The 22,613-nt window shown below is 40.2% G+C and overlaps 1 pseudogene; it reads right to left on the reverse strand.

Moving 5' to 3' along the window:
• LOC119255361 (tripartite motif-containing protein 44-like) overlaps window positions 1-22,242 on the reverse strand; it is a 36,015-nt pseudogene extending 13,773 nt beyond the window's left edge.
• Window positions 22,243-22,613: the final 371 nt, after the last annotated feature.

Genomic DNA, 22,613 nt, shown 5'->3' on the forward strand with positions numbered 1-22,613 from the left:
CATAAACGTAAACAAAAATCCAATCAAGCCATGGTGCAACCTGCAGGAAAAGTAAAAGTAGTTCAACTCTATGTTATTCCCACAGTTGTTTTTTTTTCTTAAACAGGAGAATTTAAAGTTGCAAAACGGACAAAAATATGTAACAGATGGCTTTTTGAGACCTCAAGGGTATATATGACATCATAAGGAGACAACAACTCTCCAGAATCTAATCACAAAGATATGAAAGATTCTATCTTTCATGAATAGGGTTTAAAATTAGTATAATAAAAAGACTCAATGAGTTAGATGAAAATTCAGAAAAGATAAAGTGATAAAAGAGAATGCAGGCTAATCAAAGAGATTCAACAAAACTCAGAAAAACAAATGAGACAGAAATAAAATTAATAAACAAAAGGTAGGAATTGAAGCTTCAAATAATAAAGCAACAGATTCAGGATGGGATCAAGAACTCTAGAAGGAGCTTTTGAAGCAGAATAGATCAAATGGAGGATTGAATCAGTGACCTTGAATTTAGTAATTCACAAAGGACTCAGGTGAAAGAACAGAAATAACATGTAAAAAACTAAGATGCACCTGAACTATCCAATTCTGTTAGGAAATGCAAAAAAGAAAAAAAAAAAAAAAAGGGTGGGGGATAATGAGTATCCTAGAAGACAGAAGTGAGAGAGGAATAAAGAGAGCTCATTCAAGGAAATATAGGGGAAAACTTCCCAATTGTGGAGATAGAACCAATTATCACGTCCAGGAAGCTACAAGAACAATTGTTTATCTAAACACAAGATCTACACCAGGAGACACAGTATAAGATGAACAGTGAGGAGCAACCTCCAAGCCAGTGGGTGGTAGTTATAGCCAACTTGATGGTGGGAGGTGGAGCCTTCTTGACTCCACCTTCCCAGTGAGAGGGGAGATTTGGCAATTAGGTTGCTGGCAAGGAGGGGTGTCTGTAGACAAGCTGCAAGCTTGCCACATGCAGATTCAGCTTAGATCTCAGTCTCTGTTCAGTGGGTGGATTGGGGTAGGACAGGTGGCAGCTAGCCACATGCCCAGCTATAAATTCTTTCTCTCAGCTCTCCCTTTTCACACTCCCTGTGGGATACTGAGAAGTGGAAAAAGCAGGATATTATACATAATTTGATATATATATTACATATATTAAATTTTCTGCCTGAGAGGCAAAGCAGCATAATATTTACCAGTTTTTTCATAGGTATGTCTCAAAGCACGGTGCCCAGAATTATCCAGGCTGCATATTAAAAAAAGCAAATCTCAGAACTACCAAATTAATGATCAGGTCAGGCTCAAGAAAGTACATTTTTTATTTTAACATCCTCAAAATGTGCAAACAACATTTGTTTTCATAGCGTGTTTTTAATAGATAATGTGTATCTATTACTGTGTGCCAGATAACATGCTAACAGGGCTAGGAATGACTTTGTTTGAGAAGTGTAGAAATAGGTCAATGATTCTAATATCTCTCCAACTAATGGAACACTTTTCAATGAATCAACTTGATAACTGAGACATCTCAACTCTATGTTGCATGAATAAACACTTCTCCCAGTGATTTCCTCAGTCGTGGAGCAGGACAAGGATAAACAGGCCGGGCTTGACTGTGTTGACAAGAACTCAAGTTAGGTTTGGCTTATATCCATTACTATTTGTACATGAAAAACCTATCATTTAACAATTAGCACAGGAGAGTAAAGGACTGGGCTGTGATACATGCCAATAATATCAAAAGGATTAATTAAAAAGGATTGTTATGTTCTCTTTCAATTATGAAATGCTATGTAAATGCTACATAAAAACTAGAAAATAAGAAAACAATTCTCAGACCTATTTAACTAATTTCATATTGCCAATTTATTAATTTCAAACTTCGGTAAGAATACTTCTAGAGGGAGAGTTACAGGGGCCACATTTGAGGTGATAAATTCTACAGTATCAAAATATTAACAAGGATCTAAAATAATGGTACTTCGTTAATTTAAAAAATATCTCTAGAGATTAGGAAAATAAAAATAAAAGCCTGATATGTTTAGGGGGTCTTAGATATGACCAGATTCCATGTTTCTTCTCGCTCTAGTCAGACAGAATGTAAGCCACTTAGCTCAAGTTTTAAGACATTTTTTTTTTAGAATAACTCATAAGATTAGTATGAATTCAGGATACACCCTGTGTTTTTAACCATTTTCAAGTATGCCACTTATAGAAAACAATGAACAGTGAATCTTAGAAGGAAATAAAAGCAATCAATATATAATAGAGAATGTGGCGGTTATTAACTGCATAATAAGAGGTTAGTTTGATTGAGTTTAGCTTGCTACGCTTTTGGTTCAATGCTTTTCAAGAGACTGGGCAGGGGGAAACGAGGGAATCGATATGATTTCCAAGCTTTGACTTCCTCTGGGTAAACCATAAAAGATCACTGTATGGTCATTACAAAGAAAAGCTGTGAAGATAAAGTACTCAGAATGCTTTAAATTTTGTAAATGTCCAGTTACACACACACACACATCCTAGTTAATCACATCTTTTTATTTCCTGAAAGTTCAGCTAAATAAGAAAAAGCTAGAGACAAAAATCCTACTTTGTGCAATAGATGTTTCTGAAGGTTTGGCTGAGAAAAAGTAAGTTTAAAAACTGAATCATGTCAAACAAATTAGGATGTCTTATTTAAAAAACTGCTTGTAATTACATAAACTGAAGAACGCTTGTTATTAAAAGTAAATAATCTCTTTCCACCCTGTACTGGGTTGTAGCTGCCTATAGGTATGCACCCTTTAAAACAGGGCTCACCATAGCAACCTGCATGCACACAACTTCCTCTGCCCCAGGGCCATATTCCCCAACCCTCACTGGCTGATTCTCTTGCTCAGGCTCACACTAGCCACTGGTGTTTCCCTCTGGTCTTGAATTCAGTCCACTCCTGGACCATATCCGGGGCCCTGATCTCCTCCCAAATCCTGTCCAGGATTCCTTTTCCTCTTTGTGGTTTTGCCATTTCTCTGCTGGACATAATGGTTTAAAGTAATCCTGTCCTCTCTGAGCTGACTCCTCAGTCACCTCCCTTCCATTGCTCACTTCTTGGCTCTATCTTTTAGCTCAATTTATTTGTTTTCTAGGCTTGAATTTTATGGGTTTTTTTTTTCCAAAGTTGAAATCACTTAGAATTATTCAAAAGGATTATTCTGGTTATTTGCTGAAAAGAATGAAAAAAAATCAAAATAAGAGGGAAAGAATAAAGCCAAGGTCTAGCACAATCTCTAAGTTATCCCAGACCCACTGAAACAAACTCTGGGGTGGAACTGGGAGTTTAATAAGTCCCCCAGGCTTGAACGTAAATATTCTAAAGACAAATATTTTACACAAAGTGATGCACCTCATTAAGAATTAAGTCTTTATTACTGACACAGGAAAGTGTATCTCTTGCCCCATGGAAAAATATCTAGAATGTTACACACTAGTTAACTCAGGGGAAATTCATTTTACTTTCCCTTTACAGATATCTGTATTTTTAAATCTATAAACATATATTGTTTTAAATCTTAAAAATATGGCTAATATAGGCATCTTCTACTCCTCTCGGGCATAACTCAGAAGTGAAAATTAACTCAGTTTCCATAGACTTCAGTGTCTGGACTAATCAAGCTTTGTGATGCTTTAGGGAATTCTAGAGGAAGTGAGGCAGAGAGAGTGCTCAGTGCTCCATGACTCAATCAGTGCTTCTATGTAAAGCTGCTGTGCAGGAAATGACAGGTCATAAAGCCAGAGAGAGTCTGCCCTTCTTAAATAGGCCAACATAAAAAGCGGGAAAACAGAAAAGAATAAAATCTAAAAGGTACTGTTGTTGGAAGATACCAATATATTTCCAGAAAAATTTTCTTTGTTGCAGAAATTATGTATATATAATGGTCCATTTCCCCTCTTTCTCTCTATCATCTGGCAGTCATTCTGCAATTATGTTGGCCCTTCTAGCTGGTGCCAGGTATACACAGCATATGCATATGGTAGACTAGAAAGAGGCTTGAAAGTAAAATAGATAGGTGGGAAATACTCTAGAGCAACACAAAGAGAAGATAAAAGAGAAGACAAAAATAATGATTTACATATATCCAAAATCGAGTCAGATCCTAACAATATCCTTCAGTTTATGAAACAGCATGGGAAAATCCCCACGGAGGCTCACATAGGATCACCCAGTTCTCTCACCTCTGGCAAGTTTCTCATCAGAAGCATTATGTGCATTCACGAAGGATCCCAAAACGTTTTCCTTGTATTATCATCACTCAGCGAAGTCCCTCTGATTTGTACACATCTTTGACTCTTCCCTGCCCATAAGCATGGGGTGTGGCAGAAACATAAGCACAGCTGTCTCTTTCAGTATAGCAGTTATCCCCAAAGCAGAGAAACTTAGTAAAAAAGCTTCCAGTCATCTTGAATGATTAATTGGCTTATCTTCACAAAAGGAAAACTACTTACACCAGGAGTCTTTCTACTCTGAGCTAAGAAAATAAAAGTAACCCCATTTTTTTCTCTCAAGACACACTCTAGCTCTGAAACCCTAACTTTATCAGAAGGCAAGGGAGAAAACCAGAGACCCAAGACTTTTAAAGATGTATGAAGAGGAAGTTATTTTGTAGATTGGTGACTGCAGCCACCTCTGAAGAGGTTGTCACTGTCTGTGGCTCTGCCTCACATTGTGTTTCATATTAGAAAATGGGAGAACAATATCATTATAGGACAGAAAGGAGGCAAAATCCAGGATCAGTCCACAGCATGACTTAACAGAAAGAGCACAGGGCCCTGCAGTCAGAGTTTGAGTCTCTGCTCTAAATTATACTAGATCTGGGGCAAGTGGTCCTACCTCTCAGTGTCTCATCAATAAAGTGGGACTAAGCTAACTTTACAGGGCCATTACCATAATTACAAGTGTGTAAGAGGATGGGGGAATAAGAGGTAGAGTTTAATTGGTACAGAGTTTTGGTTTGGGATAATGAAAAAGTCCTGGAGACGAATGGTGGCAACGGTTATACAACAATAAAATGCACTTAATGCCACTAAGTCGCACATGCAAAAATTGTTAGTGGTAAATTTCATTGTGTATATGTTTCAATTTTTTAAAAGGCATGTAAGACTCCTAAGTGGAATGCCTGGTTCTCAGTAGGTGCTTGAGAAAAGCAAGCCTTATTTTCTTTTTATAGAACTTTAAATTGAAAAAAAAAAAAAAAGGAGATGCTCAAAGTCACACAAAATGATGCTTCTTACCCAATTTCCCGACTTAATTGTGAGAGGTTGTGACTCTCAGGCAGAGCCAGCTGGCACAGATATCAGTAGTGCCACAGTAAGTATCTGGGTAGGAGAAGGGAGCTGGTGCAAGTGATGATGCCTCCAGCATGTTCAGTTCCTGCCCCCCAGCCCTGTGTGGCATCTCTCAGAATATCGAACCTCAGTCCCCCAATATCTTGCAAAAAAAAATAAATCTGAGGCACTTAAAGCACTTTCCAGACCAGATTCCAAGCCATGAGGACAAAAGCACACAACTGGCTGCTGGTTCTGTGAGGGAGAGACAAGATACCAGTGGCTCAACTCCCACTGGGTGGGTTTAGAGCTTGCTCCAGTCCTCAGCAATAAGCTGGTCAGTATCTCTGATGCCTCTGGCTGGATTTAATGGACACAGAGAATAGTGGTCTCAAAGGTCCAGTAAAGGAAGATTAAAAATGCACTTGTCTGCAGTTCAGGGAAAAACAATTAATGATTATGTGTTATAAGTCATAAAATAGAGAAGGGGGAAATAGACGACTTATCTCTAGGCATATTACAACACTGCTTGATGGGTAGGCTTAATTAGATCTTGATGCAGTGTTCAAAAAGAGGATCATTAACATCTTTCAGACTTAGTTCAAGGAGAACAAAATACTTGGGGTATCAACACCCAATGAATTCCAAAACATACTTAAGGGTCTGAGCTCTTGGATTCTAACCTTTCTCCCAACTTTATCATAGCTGCCTTCAGTCCGCCTATGTCTTTGCTCTAGAAAAAAGAAAAGTCAGGTTCACTTTTCAGCATTTTGTTGCTCTCTCAAGCACAAACAGCATTTCATGGGACAATGAAATGGGAAGCATTTTTTTTCTTTTTATCAACCAAGAGAACTGAATGAACTATTCAAGAGACCTATGTTGTTCCTCTTCTTCTCTATGGACAAAAGCGTTTGGACATAAATTTCCCAGTGATTTGAGAGATCTACTAGAATGAAAATTAAATGTAATCTGTACAGGCTGCCTCACTGCTGCATCTCAGGGGTCAACTGTGCCAGTGCTCACTGACAGCAGAGGCGCTGCAGAAAAAATTCCCATCTGGGATGTCGATTTCATGACTGATGACTTTTATTTTGAACCTCTGCAAATCAAATACAAAAGCATACAATACTAGATACTCTAATAAAAATAGAAATAAGGAAAATACCCTGAGATTTAACTGGAAATGGTCTTATAGTGTGTAGATTAAGGATATGGACTTTTGAGTCAGACATAAAAGTTTTCAGATTTGGGGGCTGCCAGCAACTAGTTGACTAACCTCAGGCAAATTACTGATTTTCTCAAAAATTTCTCCCCCTTCTATAAAATTGGGACAATAAAATGGTTGTTTTGAGTTTTAACTGAAATAATGTTTGCAAAGTGATACGAACAGAATGTGTTACATAGCAAATGCTTAATGTCACCTGCCATTATAATAATTGCTGCTGTTACTGCACTGAAAAGATTTAGAGTTCATAGTCCAACAGAAATGTGATGTGAGCCACAAACACAAGCCACATATGTAATTTTAAGTTCTCTAATCAGAAAACCAAAGTAAAATTAATTTTAATGTATTTTATTAAGTCCATTTATACAGTTTATATTAAATTATATATTACTTATTTATATATAATTTATGTGTTCATTTAATATAATCTATAATTTAATATATTTTACTTAGTATATCAAAATATTATCATTGCAACATATAATTACAACATGAGGTATTTTATATATTTTTCTATACTAGGTCATTGAAATCATTTTACACTTATAGTTCAATTCAATTTGGTCAAGCCAAGTTTGGTCTAGCCATGTTTTTTTTAATGCTCCAAAGTCACATAAAGGTAGTTATTATTATATTGATTGGCACCAATTTATTTAGAGCACAAACTCTAGAGTCACACTGCCAGATTCAATCCCAACTATGAGTTATGTGACCTTAGGCAAGTAACTCAGTCTCCCTGTCTGGATTTCTCTATCTGTACCATACCACTAATAACAGTATTCATTTCATCAGGTTATAGTAAGATAAAATGAGTAATATCTGTCAAGGTATTTAAAATAAAGTACTTAAGGGCCTCCCCGGTGGCGCAGCAGTTGAGCGCTGGGTTGCGAAGCTGCCTGTAGCCTCTGCGGCGCTGGTTCGATCCCCAGCTGCTCCCCGTCCACCGGAGGAGGGTCCCACATGGCGTGCAGACCTCTCCTGCCGCCCGCTGCTCCCCTCAGCAGTGTACTTCGGTCCTTCTGCCTGCTCTGCTCCCCGCTCTGGCTCTGGTGAATTCTCTCACCCTCCCGTGCTTCTGACTGTACCCAGTGCTTGTATAAATAAATAAAAATAAATCTTTTTAAAAAAAACTAAAATAAATAAAATAAAATAAAGTACTTAAAATACACACAGAGAGAGACATTATTATTATTGTCTATAGCCTTCATAATGTTTTAATTCTTTATAGATGAGAACTACTTGATCTCTGTATCTGTGCCCAGGATCTAGGATGAGTTTGAAAAGTCAGCTGAGCAAATAAAAATGCAGTCTTAAACCATGAATGCCTTAATAATAACACATTACATGGGTATAGCACAACTTAAAATCACATAAATGTCTTAATTTTTTTATCTTGACTCCCTTATGGCATAGGAGAAAATCACCAACTTCATTGTACTGGTGATGAAAAGGATGTATTCAGAAGTAAAATGACTGGCATTTTCATAGGGGAAGGACAATAAAGTACAGTATAAACAAGCAGTACAAATATCTCTTTAAATTGGCTACAGAAGGAGTGAGATTTTCCAAATTTGTAGGCTCGATTTCAATGCCTCCAAAACAGGAAATACTTAGTAAGATAATGTCAAATAGATTAAAACATACTCAGGGCTAAATCTTTTCCCTCTAACTTCCTTTCACTCCCAAGTCTATATGTGGTCTTCAAACACAGTTTAGCTGACATTCCCATTCTAACTATGGCTCTAGATTTTAATAATTTGTATTTTTAAAATGATGCTTTACAATACCCCTCACACCCTATTCTTCACCAATTTAAATCTTTACTCTCTCTTTAATCTTTCCCAACTAAACAGTTGGGAAAAGGAACCGGGAGATCACACACCAGGGAGAGGGTGAGACCTGAAGTAACTAAAAAGGGGTTAAGTTGCCAGACACAATCCTGCTTTTATGAGATGATCAGACAATAAAGCCTGTCTGGTGATATCATTCCTCCAACCTGCTTCTCATTGGCTGAACAAGCAGGTCACTTGTCCCTGGAAAGCTCTGTTCCCCCACATCCCAGCTGCCAGCGCCCATTTTAAGCTCTTTCAGCAAGAGCCCTGATATATTATGATTTTCTGCCTGGCTCTAGAGAACAGAAAGGAATGCACCAAACTGTGCCTTACAACATTCAGAAAAGAAACAGCATGATGAAGGAATCCCTAGGAAGCAAACAGCCTGTTTGCAGACAGATGTGCCTTGTGTGGAGAGATAAGGGAACCCTTACCCTTCTTTCATAAAAATACAGTGTGTCAGCAGAATCCTTCCTCCTTTTCACAAAGCATCAGCAGCCCTGCCTACCCAGAGGGGAGAGAGGAGATGCACAGATACTCGCCCTTTGGGGAGAAATTCACCCATTCCACTTTCCAAGCCCACTCTCTTTGAGAATATTCTCAAAGATTAATTGGGGTCTATACTGAGCCAGCTCTACTCAGCCTCTCAATTGGTGGTGAAGAATCCCTTCTCCAATGGCTTTTATTTTATTTTATTTTTAATATATATTTATTCAAGCATACAAGAACCCTGGTACAGGCCAGATGTGCGGAAGGATGAGAGGATTCACCAGAGACAGAGCGGGGAACAGAACAGGCAGACTGACAAAATACACTGCTGAGGGGAGCAGTGGGCGAGACAGGAGAGGTCTGCCACACCATGTGGGACCCTCACCGGCCAGCCAGGATTGAACCTGCACTGCAGAGGCTGCGGACAGCGTCACAGTGCTGCGTTCAACCGCTGTGCCACCAAGGGAGGCCCTCCAATGGCTTTTAGCCCATAAATATAAGCATTTTCTCAGAAGGGAGAGGTTCTTTGGGTAGAATTGACCAAAACAGCCTCAGGGCTGGGGTAAAAGAACACATGGAGGACGTCAGCCTCAAACCCACCTCTTTTCTTTCTTGATTTCCCATTTTCTTCCTGAGCTATGAGGGATCTTGTGGACAGAGGCTCAAGCTAGCACACCCACTCTCTCTCTCTCTTTTTTTTAACATTATTTATTTATTTATTTGTTTGTTTATTTATTCAAGAACTGGGGTATAGGCCAGATGCATGGGAGGGTGAGAGGATTCACCAGAGACAGAGCGGGGAACAGAACAGGCAGACTGATGAAATGCACTGCTGAGGGGGGCAGTGGGCACGACAGGAGAGGTCTGCCACACCATGTGGGACCCTCCCTAGCCAGCTGGGATCGAACCCACACTGCAGAGGCTGCGGACAGCTTCACAGTGCTGTGCTCAACAGCTTGCGCCCACCAGGGGAGGCCCATAGCACACCCACTCTCTGGGTACATTCCTCTCAGCCACCCCTTGGCCTGGGACCTAGAAATGCACAGGTCACATGTAGAGTTTAAACCATTTGCAGATGGACTCAGGAAGAGGTTCTATCGACCCTGGAATCAGGTTCAGGACATTCCATCAGGTAATTCTTGGTCCGAGGGACTTGGAGAGTGCTAGAAGGAAGGGGCACGGTTAGAGGAAGGACTTTCTAAAGTAGATGAGTCAGGGCAGAAACACAGGGTTGTCTGAGCCTGAGGGTGATATTTAAGTATGACTCTCACCAAGCCAAGGGGTGATATCATATATTTGTTAATTATTTATTTGCAGAGGGCACTCATTAGGCAAAAGGCAGCCAGGAGATTGTATCTTCCTATCTCCCTAATTGTGGTTGGAACAGAACAGTTATTTCTGAAACCTGTGTTCTAATGGAGAAGTAAACCAGGATAAATAACAAAAGGCAAGCTAATTCTAACCTCTAACATTTGGTTCTGTGAATGTCTGTATTCCACTATGTCAATCTTTGGGGCAAGCACTGTGACTGACAAAGAAATGAGACTGTGCTGATTCTGCATTTCTCCACCTGCATTCCACCCAATGCAGTCCACGAACAAATAAGTTTAATGTCAGCACATCTTGTTTATGCACCTATATCCTCCCCCAAGAGAATGAAGAATAAAAAGAAACAAGTGTTATGTTGTGACAGCCACCTCTGGAGGGTTTGTTCAATTATGGAGATGTGAAATGTCTCACAAAAGCCAGTTCCTAGGGCTAAGTCACAATAAAGGCAAAGGACAAATGCCTTACATTTGGGGATATTCTTTACTGTCCACAGCACTTTCACAAGCTCTTTCACTGACATTTAAAAATAAACCTAAGGGCCTCCCCAGTGGCGCAGCGGTTGAGCGTTGGGTTGTGAGGCTGCCCGCAGCCTCTGCAGTGCCGGTTCGATCCCCGGCTGCTCCCCGGCCACCAGAGGAGGGTCCCTCATAGCACGCAGACCTCTCCTGCTGCCCGCTGGTCCCCTCAGCAGTGTACTTCGGTCCTTCTGCCTGCTCTGCTCCCCGCTCTGGCTCTGGTGAATTCGCTCACCCTCCCGCACTTCTGACTATACCCAGTGCTTGTATAAATAAATAAATAAATCTAAAAAATAAAAATAAAAAATAAAAAAATAAAATAAACCTAAAAAGTAGCATATTCTCACTTTACAACTCAGAGAATGGCTGGTGAAAATCAAACAAGGAACTCAAAATAGCTGAGCTCATTACATACTTTTCATTGGCTCTTCACAAAAACACAACTAATACATAGTATTCTCACTTTACAGTGGAGGAAAGTGGTTCTGTGGAAGTTAAACAATGTCCGCCAAATCAGTATCACACTCAGAGATAGTCAGTAATAGCAAAAGCAGCATCAGAAAGAGTCAAGTGAACCAGGAAAATGAATAACTATAAGAAAGTGAAAATCAAAATCAACAAAAAACTATGAACCAGAGACACTTTTAGGGGGGCGGGGGCGGGAGGGGAGGGATTGGGGTCAGAATGGGGGGGCTGCAATTGTATGGGGAATATAAAAATAAAATTTATTATTAAAAAAAAAAAAGAAAGAGTCAAGTGAAAAACATTATAAAATATACAACAGAAGAGGCTGGTATCAAGAATACACAAGAAAATACACAAGGAACTTCTATAAATAATGAAAAGACAATTATGCCTCCAAAGAAATCCCAACAAAGAATATGAACAAAACAGAAATGTAAAATGGCCAATAAAGACATGAAAAGATATAAAACTTACTTGTAATTAAGACATTATTCCTTACCCATCATACTGGGGGAAAAAATCAAGTGATGGGGGTTATGAGGAAACTGGAGGTTTTCATGTGTTGCTGACATAAAATGATAAAACAACTCACTACTATCTCCACTTGGAACCCCAGGTCTTTCCTTCACTAGCTCGAACTCCACCCAGCTTGAACTCCACTCCACTCAAAAATGTCCTTTTAGGATCTTAAACAGCTTCACTCTCATTCCCCTATCTCAGTCACTCTTGTTCTTTCCCCTAGTTGTCATTCAAAGTACTTATCATTACTTGAAATATTATTCATTATTTAACTAGCTTAGTTTTGTTCATAAAATAGAAGCTCCATGAGAGCAGGGACTAAGACTTGCTCTTGTTAAATTCTCTCCTGCCCAAAATACTCATCTGAGTGAGTGAATAGATCAAAGATAAGATAAAAAAAAAACCACCATCCCAGGCTTCCCCTGGTGGCACAGGTGGTTGAGCACAGCGCTGTGAAGCTGTCCGCAGCCTCTGTAGTGCCGGTTAAATCCTGGCCCGCCAGCGAGGGTCCCACATGGTGCAGCAGAGCTCTCCTGTCTCGCCCGCTGCTCCCCTCAGCAGTGTATTTCGTCAGTCTGCCTGTTCTGTTTCCTGCTCTGTCTCTGGTGAATCTCTCACCCTCCCGAGCATCTGGCCTGTTCCCCGGTTCTTGTATAAATAAATAAATCTTAAAAAAAAAACCCAACATGCCACTAACTTCAAACAATATATAAAAAAAACCCTTAATACTGGCTCTCAAAAAAAAAGTGGCAAAAATTAAATGCAACATGTAGAAACTTCATAGTATAGAACTTGAGACATGTTAAGTTCTCAATAAATTTTAGTTTTATTGTTATCATCAAATGAATAACAATATATTAAATGACCAACTACTAAATATGAAGTACTGGGCTAGAAAAGTGTTGAAGAGGAAAAAAAGGGACAAAACAATCTGTTACTAATGAGAATACTCTGTAAAATATCTAGGAAGAAAACTCTGAACAGAAAGGAAAGTAGTTCTAGAATATTCAGACAGTGTTCACATTTACATACCTTCATAAAGATAGTAAAATATCAGGAGAATGTGTCAATACAACAGCGAAAGTTTAAAGCAAGAGGAATGGCAAAATGGGATGGTAGAAGGACTATATGCTTGGGTCAGATCTGGATTCAGATCCTAGCCTTGCCACTTACTACCTGGCAAGATTCAGGTAGTAAGCAAAATTTTTGCAGCAAAATTCAAATCAGTCTTCCACTCAACACTGTGAAGGTGACGATGTCCTTTATATAGACCCAAGTACAGAGAGAACAGTGGTGGTGCCTATAACATCTGCCCCCATGACTGCCTACTGGAAAGAAAATAGAGGCTATCTTCTAACCAGAAAATAAAGGGTGTATTGCCCCTGCCTCCCCTCTGCTTCTAGAAAAATTTCCCACAGAATGTAAAACAGAATTTAAAAAGGACAACCGGCAAGACTTATGAACCTAAAATTAGACATACCAGCTGTGTTTTGGTTAGCTAGTGCATAAGGCACCAGCAGGACACTGAAATATACAGGTTCCTCTTCTCTGAAGACAAGTTTTTCATCAGCCTATCTATCCACCAGAATAGAGCAGGCAGGAGGAGCAGAAGGAGAGGGGGCAGAGCAGTTTTCACCCAACTTGGTGTCCAGAACTTATACTGCTGCCAGACTAACTTGTCTGGAATTGAACTAAAATAGAATGTTAGATGGCTCACAACGGTAATAAGAGTAAGAGCCACCTGTTGCTGAGGGCCTGTTATCATGCAGGCACTGTGCTAAGTTCTTTACATCTATCATCTTGTTTCTCACCATAACCCAATAAGGAGAAGCGATTATTATGCCCATGTTCCAGGTGAGAACACAAAGACTCAGAGCAGCGGAGGGAGTTACCCAACATGACACAGTTAATAGATGGCAGAGCCAGGACTCAAATGCATTGACTGCAAAGACAATTAAGGCACACAGATTGCTTAAAAAGAAGCGGGAGTCGTGGAGCAGGCTGTGGGGTGCAGGATGATCAGCGTAGGATGCTGCTCAAGAGCAAGATCCTGGCCTTTTTACTGACAGAGAAGAGAGGGTCAAACTGGACATTGGATTTTGGGCTTTAGGGAGGGTGAGTCTCCAATGATATACACCCGACTCCTACCCATGGCTCCAACCTTATTAACAAGGCATTCGGAGGATCAGTCCCTGGGGCACAAAGCACATCAGTCACTGTCCCCCCCTCCCTCGGGCATTTTTAGTCATACTACAGGATGTATACCTACTGCCCCATGGCCATCAGAGTCCTGCTCTTGTCTAACTTGAAAGGAGCCTTGTTCTACACCCACAGTTCTTCAATATTCATTCCCCAGTTTTTGCTGGACACATTGTAGCCTGGAGAAAAGACTGTTTCCCAGCTTCCCTTGTAACTAACTAGATAAGACCATGAGACTAGGTTCTGGCCAATGAAACATAAGTAGCAATGTGTGCAACTTCTGGAAGGTTCCCTTAAAATAGAGGGTTGTGCTCTTCTTCACTTTCCGATACCCGCTATCCTGGAGCTCAGCTGTGCTGGCCGGCTCCAGCAATCATCTTAGTCCACAAGGACAACATCTTAAGGATGCAGAGTAGAGCTAGAAAGAGCCTAAATTCCTAGTAACTTCATGCCCCCCCCCCAACCAGGCTTAGACTGTATTCAGAGAAAATAAATATTTACTTTATTTGAGTTGCTGCTATTTTAGACTTTTCTAAATTATTTCATTATTTTAGATGCAGCTGAACTTAATATCATGATATACTAAATCATTATGCATTATGCAATACTGTCTCTTTCAGCTTTTCATTGATACCCTGGTACTAGATGAGAGTATGTCTCATATCATGCATTTACCAAATATTTCATATGCATCTGCCATCCAATAGACCCTGAGCTAAGTGCTGAGAACACAAAGATGAATAACATAAAGCCCAAGTCCTGAAAGAGTTTATAATTCACTGGGACACAGATATGAAAAGAAATTAATACTGATGCAGTACTGTAGTACTTAGTGCTACATTATATGTACACGGGCTATTGCTACCTAATTGCTGCTGAGGCAGGATACCTAATTTACCCTATCTACCTAGTGAAAACCTATCTTTGAAGGCCCACCTTGAATACCATTTTGATCTGAGAACTATTTCCTTGTTCTATGCCCTTAGTTGAAATTAATTGTACTTCTCCTCAAATACCTACATACAAATAAGATGTGAAAATATACTGTCTTTCCTATTAGACTATCAGCTTATTGAAGTCAGGAACCGTTCTTTATTCTTCTCAATATCTGTCACAGAGCTCACCAAAAAAGCTCAAAAATTATTCAGATAAATAAAATTGGCTTTAAAAAATACCAATCTCTGACACTGAAGTTAACTGTATACTCTAGTTTGGACACGTTGTAATGATGTTTTCTCTAATCTACTGAAATAAAAGCAGATTGTCTGTTATGTGATTGAAAACTAACGAAACACATCTGAAGTGAGTTTAATATACAATTAAAGTTCAACAAGAATAACCTAACACATTATAATATACACCAGCCACTGCCCATGTGGTTATTTGCCATAAGTTATGGGTTGAGCCTATAGTATATTTGCAAGAATTTGTTTGGTTGGCTTTATTTTTTTTCAATATTGATTTTTTTTGACATCTGAAAAGGGCATCAATATTGATTTTTCCCCACCGTGCCATGTTGACTTGATCCTTAACTATAGTAACACACACACACCCCAAAATAAAATAAAACAAAACTCACACGCAGGATTCATATTTTCCTGATCCAGAATTCTGTATTTTTCACCACATTCTCATCTCTACCCCACATATCAGGGTAGTTTTTATTCCACCCATCCTTTCTCTGTACTGGTCCCCTCGTTCAGAGATCCATGGGCAACCATGCCTCTTCCTGCCACCCAACAAGTTTAGCCCCTGGCTTTGGCTAATAAAACAACCGATAGGAATGGAAACATGAAACTGACCTGGCCATCCTGGACTGAAGTGTGACTTCAAGCAGAAAACATTGAGACATGACACATATCAACCTTTGGCCTCTCAGTCTTAGGCCACATGCAGGTGAAAAGATAGGTATTCCAATGAGCAGGCAGGGAAGCATCCATGTTGTGGGCTACAGTCAAGAAGAGCTGGTGCCACAGGCACAAAGTCCTTTATTCCCAGAGGTGCTTAAGGATAATAAGCTTATTGCATCAGCAACTTTATCCTGAAAAGCACCCAACAGTATAAAAAACCTACTGGCCCACTCTGTATTAACTGAAAGGTCAGAAAGAAGAACAGGGTGCTGGGCTCTTGAGAGAGAAAGCAGGGAAAATGTGAACCCTTTCTCCCAAAGCCAGCTGTTAAGATGCCTGCCTCGGCACTGCCATATCCAACTGACTGACCCTGGGCAAGTTATTTGATTGGTCTGTGCTGCCTCAGTTACCTTCCTCTGTAAAATAAAGATGATAATAATAAAATGTGACTCAAGGTTCTGAGCACCAAGTGAGTTAACATGTATATAGCACTTAGAACAGTGCCTGGCACATGGCAGGTATTTTGCAAAGGCTACTCATTAATATTACTGGTTATTTTTCAAGAATCGGGCTATACTCAAAAGTTGACCAGGAAGTGAAGGAAGGGCAGGGGGACATTTTCCAGGCTGGGGCATGAAACACCACATTACCCAAGCTCATAGGCGACCACAGAAAAGAGGGTCAGAGATGGGAGGTGCCAGAGAACTTTCTGTCTTTTGGCCCCAGATCCCGTGTCTGAAATATCAACAGTGATAAGTCATGTTGATAATATGTACCCCTAAATCTGAGATATTCCTAACTCCAGTCTAATCATGTGATGACCACAAGACAGATTCCCACAGAAGGACAAAACACATGGCCATCTCCAGAGTATTTGATTTGAAGGGCCTGCCTCCACCGCTCATTAAAAATCATGGCACCAATGTGAGAAACACAGTTTACTTTGTTGACCGCACCTCCTACTCCTTTCACTCCACTTCAATCCACAAAGACCTCTTTGCTGTACTTCCAGCGTCCCACGATCACCTCCACTTTACAGCCTTTGCATTCACCATTCCTTCTGTCTTTTTCCCTGACATTTTCTTAATTCTTACATTAAAAAGTACAATTCGAATTAAGAAGACCATGCCCTTAATAGGACACCATTAGAGGGCATCCCCCTTCACTTAACCTACAGAAGTCCATGGTCTCTCTTTAATGACGCTCCACTACCATGAAAGCTGAATTCCTTGAAAAATTGAAGCGTTATGAAAGGGATCCCATTAAGTTCAGGTTCCCTCCACAGAGCAATATTTTCACTTTGGTAATAGCACATTTTAAGTGCTACAACCATGTTATCACTCTCCCCTCGACAGTCAACGAAGCTCTTTATGAATAAGAATTCTATGAGCCAAACCAATGTCCTCCATGCTGTGAAGAAACTCCCCAGACTTGGTGCAAGCTGCACGGAATGGCACAGCAGCAATGTTTTTCTAGGTTTTTTCAGGATCTCATAACTCAAGTCTCTGTGCAAATGTCTTATGCTCATGAATGTTTTTCACAATTATCTTATCAAAAAGTAATCTGGGGCCTCCCTGGTGGTGCAGCGGGTTGAGCGCAGCACTGTGAAGCTGTCTGTAGCCTCTGCAGTGCGGCTTCGATTCCTGGCCGGCCAGGGAGATTCCCACATGGCGCAGCAGACCTCTACTGTCGTGCCTGCTGCTCCCCTCGGCAATGTATTTCCTCAGTCTGCCTGTTCTGTTTCCCGCTCTGTCTCTGGTGAATCCTCTCACCCTCCCGCGCCTCTGACCTGTACCCCAGTGCTTGTATAAATAAATAAATCTTTTAAAAAAAGTAATCTGATGCTGCCATACCACTCACTCTTTTACTACCATGACTTACTGTTTTCATATTATATACCGCCACCCAAATGTATTCTCTCTCTCTCTCCCCTGCTAGAGGGTAAAATCCATGAAAGCGAGGCTCCTATCTGTCTTACTCACTATTATACCTACTTCCATGACTTATTACAGGTGAAGAAGGCATATTTTGAAGGGTAGACTGAGATGGGGAATCTTACAGCCGCAGATTTCACATAAACAGTCCCCAGAACTGTTTAAGTGCAACTCCAACTGACACACAATCATTCCCTTTACCTTAGGCTTACCCTTTTTTCTTCTTATATACAAATAAGACACTAATTGAACACTATGTAGCCACTGCTTAATAGTTTTATTAGAGGGCACCCTAGATCTTTTCAGACAAGAACAAGAAATAAAATATATAAGTGGGTACATTATAACAGAGCTTAGACCTTCTCCCTCCATACCAGAGGTGCTTCTAAGGGGCTGATTAAAGAGGCAGGGTCATGAACCATTATAGGATATGATACAGAAAGATACCTACAAAATCTTACAAACTGAAATTATCAGAGACAGATGCTTACTGTTCTTAAAGGAATATGGAAGATACCTATAGTATGAGTAAGAGGATATGATTCACAAATATATACTCAAATATATACTAGTATATCTGAAAATTTGAACAAAATGAACAAACTTCTAGATAAGTGTAACAATAAAATTGACTTATAAAAAATAGACAACCTAAACACACCTATAACCATTAAAGAAACTGAATCCACAATTTAAAATACTGTACACAATTAACCCTTAAAATGTAAAAATATAAGGGCAAGTGACACCAACAAATTCTATGTGAATTAGTAATCAATCAAATTTAAAAACATAAGAATATTTCATCATGATCAAGTTGGGTTAACCCGAGAAACAAGACTGCCTTATTTGTAAAATGTAGTGAAGACATAAAAGGATGTAAATAAGGTAATATATCTGTACATGTCTGTGTTTTCAGAAGAAAACACATGAAGTATAAGCAAAAATCTAATAATAAAAGTGGTTACCAATCTCTGTTGGGGCAGAGGCGAAAGAGAGGCATTTGAGATATTATTTTTAAATTTCACTTAAAAAGTAAATCAACTGATACAATTTATCATATTAATATAGTAAAAGGATAAAAACACGGGAAAATTTCAACAGGTCCAGGGAAAATATATGATAAAATTCAGTACCCATTCAGTACTAAAAATTTTAACATACAAGGGTTAGACGGGAACTTTCTTCATCTGATGAAACATCTAAAAAAAAAAAACCCTACTTTCACACTTATTTGTGAAATGTTTTAAATGACCGCTCAATTAGTAACAAGGACAAAATAACTACTATCATCTTCAGTCAATGGTAACTGGAGGTCCTATCCAAAGCAGTAAGGTAAGGAAAAAAGAAAAACACAGGTATAAGGCTGAAGAAGAAACAAAAACTGTCCCTTTTCCAATATAATATGATGACGTATGTGGAATGATCCTAGAGAAAAATTATTAGGATATGTACGAGAATTTAGTAGCTATCTTAATAAAAAAAAATCAATGTGAAAAGATAATCATATTCCTACATAAAATGAGAATACAAAAATTAAAAACATATTTTACAATACCATAAAATTGCAAATATCTAGAAATAAATTTCACTATGCTGTTCCAGTTCTTGCAGGTAAAAAATTATAAAAATGTATTGTGAGGCAATAAAAAAGACCAGAAAGCTTCAAGTTATAATGCTATTAATTCACCAACTGTTTGTTTAGAAATTTAATACCAAACAATCCTGTGCACTTTTTAAAGATTTTTATAGTATTATTTTAAGAAATTTTAAGACCACACAGTGTCTGAGACACTGTTTTAGAAGAACAGAGTGAAAAGAATTGCTCTGCCAGGTATGAAGACATGCTGTAAAGCTATGGTAACTGAGAAATATATGGTTCACATGAGGATATGCTAATAGATCAATAGAAAAGTCAAGAAATGCACTCACACAATTAGCCAGTTGATATATGACAGGTGGCATAGCAGATAAGTGCAGAAAGGGCAGACTTTTCAATAAGTGCTCTTAGAGCTGGCATGGAGAAAAAGTGATATTGAGCCTTTTCCTTCACTACACAAAAAAAAATCAGTAGTCAGTGGAACAAGAAACAAATATCACCAACCATAAGGGAGAGAACTGATAATTTCCAAGAACTTCTATTCAAGGCATATTTTTAAAAATAAAATAAAAAGAAAAAACAGAAGATATTTGCAACCCACCTAAGTAACAAAGAAGTCCCAAATAAATATATTAAAAACTCCTATATATGAATGAGAAAAAGACAGACCAACACGAAAAACTGAATGGGCACTTCACAAAGAGTAAATTCAAAAGATACTCAAAGTCATTAATAAGCAGAAAAATGCAAATTAAAAGCATAAGAAGATATCATTACATAGTCACAAGGTTGAAAAAAACTAAAAAGTCTGTAATAACCAGTGTTGGTGAAAACACAGAACAACAGAACTCTTAAACACTATACAAAGCAATGGAAATTGGTACAAGCACTTTTGGAAAATAACTGGCAACATATGTTTTTACTGAAAATATGTAGTCAATAACTTAGTAATTGTACTCCATTTATATGCATGCATTATGTTTAAATATATGCAGATGTGCACCAGCAAACAAGGACAAGACTGCTTCTAGTGACATATCTTATAATAGCCAGAAACTCCAGAACCTGAAAATTAAATGTTCATCAGTGATAGAATAATGCATGGTTTATTCATAAAATGGGATTCTATAACAGCAATGAAACCAGTCAGCCACTATATGAATCTCGTAAATACAACCTTGTGAAAATGAAGTAAAACCTAAGAGAATTAGAGATAATACCAACTGTCTCAAGTTCAAATAAGTTTTGGAAAGCACATGTATGTGGTGAAATTATAAAGAGAGGAAATTATGACCACAAAAGTCAAGATAATGTAACTTATGGGGAAAAGAGATGCTTATAATTGGTAAAAGGCATAGCAGGTTGGAGAAAGGTGGGGGAGGGCTTCAATATTACCAGTAACATTCAAGTTTTTACTCTGAGTGAACTTTATAATTATTTGTTTTATAATTTGCTTTATAATCATTTGTTAGATTAGGCATGTCTTCACAGACTTTGAGGGATAAAATAAAATAAAAATAGGGATTAAAAAAAAGAAAACCTTAATATAGGAGATTTTCATTATCCACATATTTGTCATGGCAGCATCAGTAATTCCAAGATTGCTTAGGGAAGCAAAAGCCATCATAAAAATGACAACATTCTCTAATGAACTATCACTCCCGTCAAACTTTCCTTCCTGGTTAGCTCCAGCAGTTTCTCTCACAGATAAAACACACAAGCATAAATAAAAGGCAAATCATTTGCAAATTCATTCAATCAGCAAATATATACATAGTGTCTACTATTTGCTAAACAAAAGGTTAGGAGTCTAGATAGTCCAGGTTCCAGACAGATACAGGCCCTGCCCTCTTGCAAAAGATGCAAGACATCGGAACCCCCACCCTCCCCTCCAACCTAGTATCAAACACGAAGACTCTAAAAGGAACTCAGGGCACCCATGAAGTTATTACCTGAGAAGAGACTTTTCATTAGAGGAATACCTGCTTGGATTCACCTGGCTAATGCCAAGGTTTCCCATTTTTCAAGAAGGCAGCGATGGCCTTACAAGAGCCTCAAGTCAAGGTACCACCTCACCTGTGGGATTCTCAAGGAATGCTTTGCCTGGATTCACAGACCAGAGGCTTGCAATTTTCCAGAAGTTGTGTGATGTTGTGTGTATACATAATTTTCTCGGGTCAGAGTCGAGAACGTCATCTGATGCTCCCCAAAAAGGTGAATAAGCATTGTTCCTAATAAGTTGAATAGACTAGCATTTTAGAGACATGATGAAATTGAACTCAACTACAGCACCTGGCTGAACCCAGGTGCCTGATCTCTAAGCCTAAGCTCCGAATGGCCAATACTTACTCTTAGTCCTTGGAAGGCATGGTCTAGGGTGGAGAGCAGGTGGTCCTGGTGAGCCCCAACGACTGGGCACAGGACACAGATGACATGTTTATCTTCCTGACAATAGGTGCTCAACTGGAGCCCATGGTCCGGACACTTTCTCTTGGCCACTCTCTCTGCTTCCATTTCTATTTCTGGGTCAAATTCGCTTTTTGCCTCAGTTTCTCCCTCAGCCTCAGATTCTCCTTCCTGGTTGTCTTGCTCCCCCTCGCTCTCCTGGTCATCCTGCACGTCTCCATGTCTTCCTCCATCTTTCTCTTCCTCCGTCTAGCTCTCCTCTGACTCCCTGTCTTGCTCCGACTCGCTCTCGTGCCCCAGTTCACTCTCTATAACCCTCTTATTCTCCTCTTTGGCTTCAACTTCCTCCTTCCCCGTGGGCGCTGGCGGTCCAGGCAGGGCGCGCTCCATGGATGTTCGCGGCCAGGTGTTGCCCGGAGAGCTGGTGCCTGTGCGCCTCGGCGCGGCGGCTGCAGCAGCAGGAGCCGCGTTCCCAGCACACTCCCGCGGCCCCGGGCCTCGTGGGGTTCACGCTGGCCGCACGTGCCGTCGGGGGGCAGCTCCTCGAAGGCCGCGCGCACGCGGGAGGCCATGTGGGTGCGCGGCGCGGGCCTCCAGGTCTCCGCGCTCGCCGCCCGCCCTGCGCGCACCGCCTCCCCGGGATCTCCAACTCCCCGTCCGAGTCCCGCCCCGGGGAGTCGCTGTCGTCGGCTCTTGGCCAGCCGGCCAGCCCGCGCGGGGCACCCGCGACCCGGTGGCCCCGGCGCCGCGCGCCCCGCACGGCCTCCAGCTCCCCGCAGCTGGATTGCGGCGCCGCCAGCCCCCCGCCGCCCCGGTTCCACTTTCCCTTCCCTGGCAGAAGGCTTCCTTTCACTTCCTGAGTCATTTAAAGTGGCACTTGCCCTATTTCGCGCTCCCCGCGGGGCTCAGCATCCCCGGGAAGCAGGAGGAGAACGCAGGAGGG

Source organism: Talpa occidentalis, unplaced genomic scaffold, assembly GCF_014898055.3.
Source record: "Talpa occidentalis isolate TD23 unplaced genomic scaffold, MPIMG_talOcc4v2.1 talOcc4.3, whole genome shotgun sequence".
Taxonomy (NCBI): Eukaryota; Metazoa; Chordata; class Mammalia; order Eulipotyphla; family Talpidae; genus Talpa; species Talpa occidentalis.